Raw genomic sequence first — 7,875 nt, 5'->3', positions numbered from 1 at the left:
TTGAGGATTATCCTCATTGCTGCACAGAAGAATTACGTCCTGGAAGCATCGCTGGGTGCCAGGCCTACTGCTGGAGCAACACCAGATGTTGTGAACGTCTGGCAGAGCAAAGCTGATGACTACTCGATAGTTCGGTGTGCCATGCTTTACGGCTTAGAATCGGGACTTCAACGACGTTTTGAACGTCATGGAGCATATGAGATGTTCCAGGAGTTGAAGTTAATATTTCAAGCAAATGCCCGGATTGAGAGATATGAAGTCTCCAATAAGTTCTATAGCTGCAAGATGGAGGAGAACAGTTCTGTCAGTGAGCATATACTCAAAATGTCTGGGTATAATAATCACTTGATTCAGATGGGAGTTAATCTTCCAGATGATTGCGTCATTGACAGAATTCTCCAATCACTGCCACCAAGCTACAAGAGCTTCATGATGAACTATAATATGCAAGGGATGAATAAGACTATTCCCGAGCTCTTCGCAATGCTAAAAGCTGCGGAGGTAGAAATCAAAAAGGAGCATCAAGTGTTGATGGTCAACAAGACCACTAGTTTCAAGAAGAAGGGCAAAGGGAAGAAGAAGGGGAACTTCAAGAAGAACAGCAAGCAAGTTGCTGCTCAAGAGAAGAAACCCAAGTCTGGACCTAAGCCTGAAACTCAGTGCTTCTACTGCAAGCAGACTGGTCACTGGAAGCGGAACTGCCCCAAGTATTTGGCGGATAAGAAGGATGGCAAGGTGAACAAAGGTATATGTGATATACATATTATTGATGTGTACCTTACTAATGCTCGCAGTAGCACCTGGGTATTTGATACTGGTTCTGTTGCTAATATTTGCAACTCGAAACAGGGACTACGGATTAAGCGAAGATTGGCTAAGGACGAGGTGACCGATGCGCGTGGGAAACGGTTCCAAAGTCGATGTGATCGCGGTCGGCACGCTACCTCTACATCTACCTTCGGGATTAATATTAGACCTAAATAATTGTTATTTGGTGCCAGCGTTAAGCATGAACATTATATCTGGATCTTGTTTGATGCGAGACGGTTATTCATTTAAATCAGAGAATAATGGTTGTTCTATTTATATGAGTAATATCTTTTATGGTCATGCACCCTTGAAGAGTGGTCTATTCTTATTGAATCTCGATAGTAGTGACACACATATTCATAATGTTGAAGCCAAAAGATACAGAGTTGATAATGATAGTGCAACCTATTTGTGGCACTGCCGTTTAGGTCATATCGGTGTAAAGCGCATGAAGAAACTCCATACTGATGGACTTTTGGAACCACTTGATTATGAATCACTTGGTACTTGCGAACCGTGCCTCATGGGCAAGATGACTAAAACACCGTTCTCCGGTACTATGGAGAGAGCAACAGATTTGTTGGAAATCATACATACAGATGTATGTGGTCCGATGAATATTGAGGCTCGTGGCGGATATCGTTATTTTCTCACCTTCATAGATGACTTAAGCAGATATGGGTATATCTACTTAATGAAACACAAGTCTGAAACATTTGAAAAGTTCAAAGAATTTCAGAGTGAAGTAGAAAATCATCGTAACAAGAAAATAAAATTCCTACGATCTGATCGTGGAGGAGAATATTTGAGTTACGAGTTTGGTGTACATTTGAAAAATTGTGGAATAGTTTCGCAACTCACGCCACCCGGAACACCACAGCGTAATGGTGTGTCCGAACGTCGTAATCGTACTTTACTAGATATGGTGCGATCTATGATGTCTCTTACTGATTTACCGCTATCGTTTTGGGGATACGCTCTAGAGACGGTTGCATTCACGTTTAATAGGGCACCATCTAAGTCCGTTGAGAGGACGCCTTCTGAACTGTGGTTTGGCAAGAAACCAAAGTTGTCGTTTCTTAAAGTTTGGGATTGTGATGCTTATGTGAAAAAGCTTCAACCTGATAAGCTCGAACCCAAATCGGAGAAATGTGTCTTCATAGGATATCCAAAGGAGACTATTGGATACACCTTCTATCACAGATCCGAAGGCAAGACTTTTGTTGCTAAGTTCGGAAACTTTCTAGAGAAGGAGTTTCTCTCGAAAGAAGTGAGTGGGAGGAAAGTAGAACTTGACGAGGTAACTATACCTGCTCCCTTATTGGAAAGTAGTGCATCACAGAAAACTGTTTCTGTGACACCTACACCAATTAGTGAGGAAGCTAATGATAATGATCATGAAACTTCAGAACAAGATACTACTGAACCTCGTAGATCAACCAGAGTAAGATCCGCACCAGAGTGGTACGGTAATCCTGTTCTGGAAGTCATGCTACTAGATCATGATGAACCTACGAACTATGAAGAAGCGATGGTGAGCCCAGATTCCGAAAAATGGCTTGAAGCCATGAAATCTGAGATGGGATCCATGTATGAGAACAAAGTGTGGACTTTGGTTGACTTGCCAATGATCGGCAAGCAATTGAGAATAAATGGATCTTCAAGAAGAAGACTGACACCGATGGTAATATTACTGTCTACAAAGCTCGACTTGTCGCAAAAGGGTATCGGCAAGTTCAAGGGATTGACTACGATGAGACCTTGTCACCCGTAGCGATGCTTAAGTCTGTCCGAATCATGTTAGCAATTGCCGCATTTTATGATTATGAAATTTGGCAGATGGATGTCAAAACTGCATTCCTGAATGGATTTCTGGAAGAAGAGTTGTATATGATGCAACCGGAAGGTTTTGTCGATCCAAAGGGAGCTAACAAAGTGTGCAAGCTCCAGCGATCCATTTATGGACTGGTGCAAGCCTCTCGGAGTTGGAATAAACGCTTTGATACTGTGATCAAAGCATTTGGTTTTATACAAACTTTCGGAGAAGCCTGTATTTACAAGAAAGTGAGTGGGAGCTTTGTAGCATTTCTGATGTTATATGTGGATGACATATTACTGATTGGAAATGATATAGAATTTCTGGATAGCATAAAGGGATACTTGAATAAGAGTTTTTCAATGAAAGACCTCGGTGAAGCTACTTACATATTAGGCATAAAGATATATAGAGATAGACCGAGACGTTTAATTGGACTTTCACAAAGCACATACCTTGACAAGATTTTGAAGAAGTTCAAAATGGATCAAGCAAAGAAAGGGTTCTTGCCTGTGTTACAAGGTGTGAAGTTGAGTCGGACTCAATGCCCGACCACTGCAGAAGATAGAGAGAAGATGAAAGATGTTCCCTATGCTTCAGCCATAGGCTCTATCATGTATGCAATGCTGTGTACCAGACCTGATGTGTGCCTTGCTATAAGTCTAGCAGGGAGGTACCAAAGTAATCCAGGAGTGGATCACTGGACAGCGGTCAAGAACATCCTAAAGTACCTGAAAAGGACTAAGGATATGTTTCTCGTATATGGAGGTGACAAAGAGCTCATCGTAAACGGTTACGTTGATGCAAGCTTTGACACTGATCCGGACGATTCTAAATCGCAAACCGGATACGTGTTTACATTAAACGGTGGAGCTGTCAGTTGGTGCAGTTCTAAACAAAGCGTCGTGGCGGGATCTACGTGTGAAGCGGAATACATAGCTGCTTCGGAAGCAGCAAATGAAGGAGTCTGGATGAAGGAGTTCATATCCGATCTAGGTGTCGTACCTAGTGCATCGGGTCCAATGAAAATCTTTTGTGACAATACTGGTGCAATTGCCTTGGCGAAGGAATCCAGATTTCACAAGAGAACCAAGCTCATCAAGAGACGCTTCAATTCCATCCGGGATCTAGTCCAGGTGGGAGACATAGAGATTTGCAAGATACATACGGATCTGAATGTTGCAGACCCGTTGACTAAGCCTCTTCCACGAGCAAAACATGATCAGCACCAAGGCTCCATGGGTGTTAGAATCATTACTATGTAATCTAGATTATTGACTCTAGTGCAAGTGGGAGACTGAAGGAAATATGCCCTAGAGGCAATAATAAAGTTATTATTTATTTCCTTATATCATGATAAAAGTTTATTATTCATGCTAGAATTGTAATAACCGGAAACATAATACATGTGTGAATACATAGACACACAGAGTGTCACTAGTATGCCTCTACCTGACTAGCTCGTTAATCAAAGATGGTTATGTTTCCTAACCATGGACAAAGAGTTGTCATTTGATTAACAGGATCACATCATTAGTTGAATGATCTGATTGACATGACCCATTCCATTAGCTTAGCACCCGATCGTTTAGTATGTTGCTATTGCTTTCTTCATGACTTATACATGTTCCTATGACTATGAGATTATGCAACTCCCGTTTACCAGAGGAACACTTTGTGTGCTACCAAATGTCACAACGTAACTGGGTGATTATAAAGGAGCTCTACAGGTGTCTCCAAAGGTACATGTTGGGTTGGCGTATTTCAAGATTAGGATTTGTCACTCCGATTGTCGGAGAGGTATCTCTGGGCCCTCTCGGTAATGCACATCACTTAAGCCTTGCAAGCATTGCAACTAATGAGTTAGTTGCGGGATGATGTATTACAGAACGAGTAAAGAGACTTGCCGGTAACGAGATTGAACTAGGTATGGGATACCGACGATCGAATCTCGGGCAAGTAACATACCGATGACAAAGGGAACAACGTATGTTGTTATGCGGTCTGACTGATAAAGATCTTCGTAGAATATGTAGGAGCCAATATGAACATCCAGGTTCCGCTATTGGTTATTGGCCGGAGACATGTCTCGGTCATGTCTACATTGTTCTCGAACCCGTAGGGTCCGCACGCTTAAGGTTACGATGACAGTTATATTATGAGTTTATGCATTTTGATGTACCGAAGGTTGTTCGGAGTCCCAGATGTGATCACGGACATGACGAGGAGTCTCGAAATGGTCGAGACATAAAGATTGATATATTGGAAGCCTATGTTTGGATATCGGAAGTGTTCCGGGTGAAATCGGGATTTTACCGGAGTATCGGGAGGTTACCGGAACCCCCCGGGAGCTATATGGGCCTTAATGGGCCTTAGTGGAAGAAGAGGAGAGGCAGCCAGGGCTGGGCCGCGCGCCCCTCCCCTCTAGTCCGAATAGGACAAGGAGAGAGGGGGCCGGCACCCCCCTCCTTCTCTCTCTCTCTTTTCCCACCTCGCGAATCCTATTCCAACTAGGATTGGGGGGGAATCCTACTCCCGGAGGGAGTAGGACTCCTCCTGGCGCGCCCTATGATGGCCGGCCGGCCTCCCCCTCTTGAACCTTTATATACGGAGGCAGGGGCACCCCAGAGAGACAAGTTGATCCACGTGATCTTATTCTTAGCCGTGTGCGGCGCCCCCTGCCACCATAGTCCTCGATAATATTGTAGCGGTGCTTAGGCGAAGCCCTGCGATAGTAGTACATCAAGATCGTCACCACGCCGTCGTGCTGATGGAACTCTTCCCCGACACTTTGCTGGATCGGAGTCTGGGGATCGTCATCGAGCTGAACGTGTGCTAGAACTCGGAGGTGTCGTAGTTTCGGTGCTTGATCGGTCGGGTCGTGAAGACGTACGACTACATCAACCAAACGCTTCCGTTGTCGATCTACCAGGGTACGTAGATCATACTCTCCCCTCTCGTTGCTATGCATCACCATGATCTTGCGTGAGCGTAGGAAATTTTTTGAAATTACTACGAAACCCAACAGTGGCATCCGAGCCTAGGTTTTTTTTATGTTGATGTTATATGCACGAGTAGAACACGAGTGAGTTGTGGGCGATATAAGTCATACTGCTTACCAGCATGTCATACTTTGGTTTGGCGGTATTGTTGGACGAAGCGGCCCGGACCGACATTACGCGTACGCTTACGCGAGACCGATTCTCCCGACGTGCTTTGCACATAGGTGGCTTGCGGGTGACAGTTTCTCCAACTTTAGTTTAACCGAGTGTGGCTACGCCCGGTCCTTGCAAAGGTTAAAACAGCACCAACTTGACAAACTATCGTTGTGGTTTTGATGCGTAGGTAAGATTGGTTCTTGCTTAAGCCCGTAGCAGCCACGTAAAACATGCAACAACAAAGTAGAGGACGTCTAACTTGTTTTTGCAGGGCATGTTGTGATGTGATATGGTCAAGACATGATGCTAAATTTTATTGTATAAGATGATCATGTTTTGTAACCGAGTTATCGGCAACTGGCAGGAGCCATATGGTTGTCGCTTTATTGTATGCAATGCAATCGCGCTGTAATGCTTTACTTTATCACTAAGCGGTAGCGATAGTCGTGGAAGCATAAGATTGGCGCGATGACAACGATGCTACGATGGAGATCAAGGTGTCGCGCCGGTGACGATGGTGATCACGACGGTGCTTCGGAGATGGAGATCACAAGCACAAGATGATGATGGCCATATCATATCACTTATATTGATTGCATGTGATGTTTATCTTTTATGCATCTTATCTTGCTTTGATTGATGGTAGCATTATAAGGTGATCTCTCACTAAATTATCAAGAAGTGTTCTCCCTGAGTATGCACCGTTGCGAAAGTTCTTCGTGCTGAGACACCACGTGATGATAGGGTGTGATAGGCTCTACGTTCAAATACAACGGGTGCAAAACAGTTGCACACACGGAATACTCAGGTTATACTTGACGAGCCAAGCATATACAGATATGGCCTCGGAACAAGGAGACCGAAAGGTCGAGCGTGAATCATATAGTAGATATGATCAACATAGTGATGTTCACCAATGAAACTACTCCATCTCACGTGATGATCGGACATGGTTTAGTTGATTTGGATCACGTAATCACTTAGAGGATTAGAGGGATGTCTATCTAAGTGGGAGTTCTTTAAGTAATATGATTAATTGAACTTAAATTTATCATGAACTTAGTACCTGATAGTATCTTGCTTGATTATGTATGATTGTAGATAAATGGCCCGTGTTGTTGTTCCGTTGAATTTTAATGCGTTCCTTGAGAAAGCAAAGTTGAAAGATGATGGTAGCAATTACACGGACTGGGTCCGTAACTTGAGGATTATCCTCATTGCTGCACAGAAGAATTACGTCCTGGAAGCATCGCTGGGTGCCAGGCCTACTGCTGGAGCAACACCAGATGTTGTGAACGTCTGGCAGAGCAAAGCTGATGACTACTCGATAGTTCGGTGTGCCATGCTTTACGGCTTAGAATCGGGACTTCAACGACGTTTTGAACGTCATGGAGCATATGAGATGTTCCAGGAGTTGAAGTTAATATTTCAAGCAAATGCCCGGATTGAGAGATATGAAGTCTCCAATAAGTTCTATAGCTGCAAGATGGAGGAGAACAGTTCTGTCAGTGAGCATATACTCAAAATGTCTGGGTATAATAATCACTTGATTCAGATGGGAGTTAATCTTCCAGATGATTGCGTCATTGACAGAATTCTCCAATCACTGCCACCAAGCTACAAGAGCTTCATGATGAACTATAATATGCAAGGGATGAATAAGACTATTCCCGAGCTCTTCGCAATGCTAAAAGCTGCGGAGGTAGAAATCAAAAAGGAGCATCAAGTGTTGATGGTCAACAAGACCACTAGTTTCAAGAAAAAGGGCAAAGGGAAGAAGAAGGGGAACTTCAAGAAGAACAGCAAGCAAGTTGCTGCTCAAGAGAAGAAACCCAAGTCTGGACCTAAGCCTGAAACTCAGTGCTTCTACTGCAAGCAGACTGGTCACTGGAAGCGGAACTGCCCCAAGTATTTGGCGGATAAGAAGGATGGCAAGGTGAACAAAGGTATATGTGATATACATATTATTGATGTGTACCTTACTAATGCTCGCAGTAGCACCTGGGTATTTGATACTGGTTCTGTTGCTAATATTTGCAACTCGAAACAGGGACTACGGATTAAGCGAAGATTGGCTAAGGACGAGGTGAC

The sequence above is a fragment of the Triticum urartu genome, chromosome 2 (genome assembly GCF_003073215.2).
Source record: "Triticum urartu cultivar G1812 chromosome 2, Tu2.1, whole genome shotgun sequence".
NCBI lineage: Eukaryota > Viridiplantae > Streptophyta > Magnoliopsida > Poales > Poaceae > Triticum > Triticum urartu.
This window is presented reverse-complemented; position numbering follows the sequence as displayed.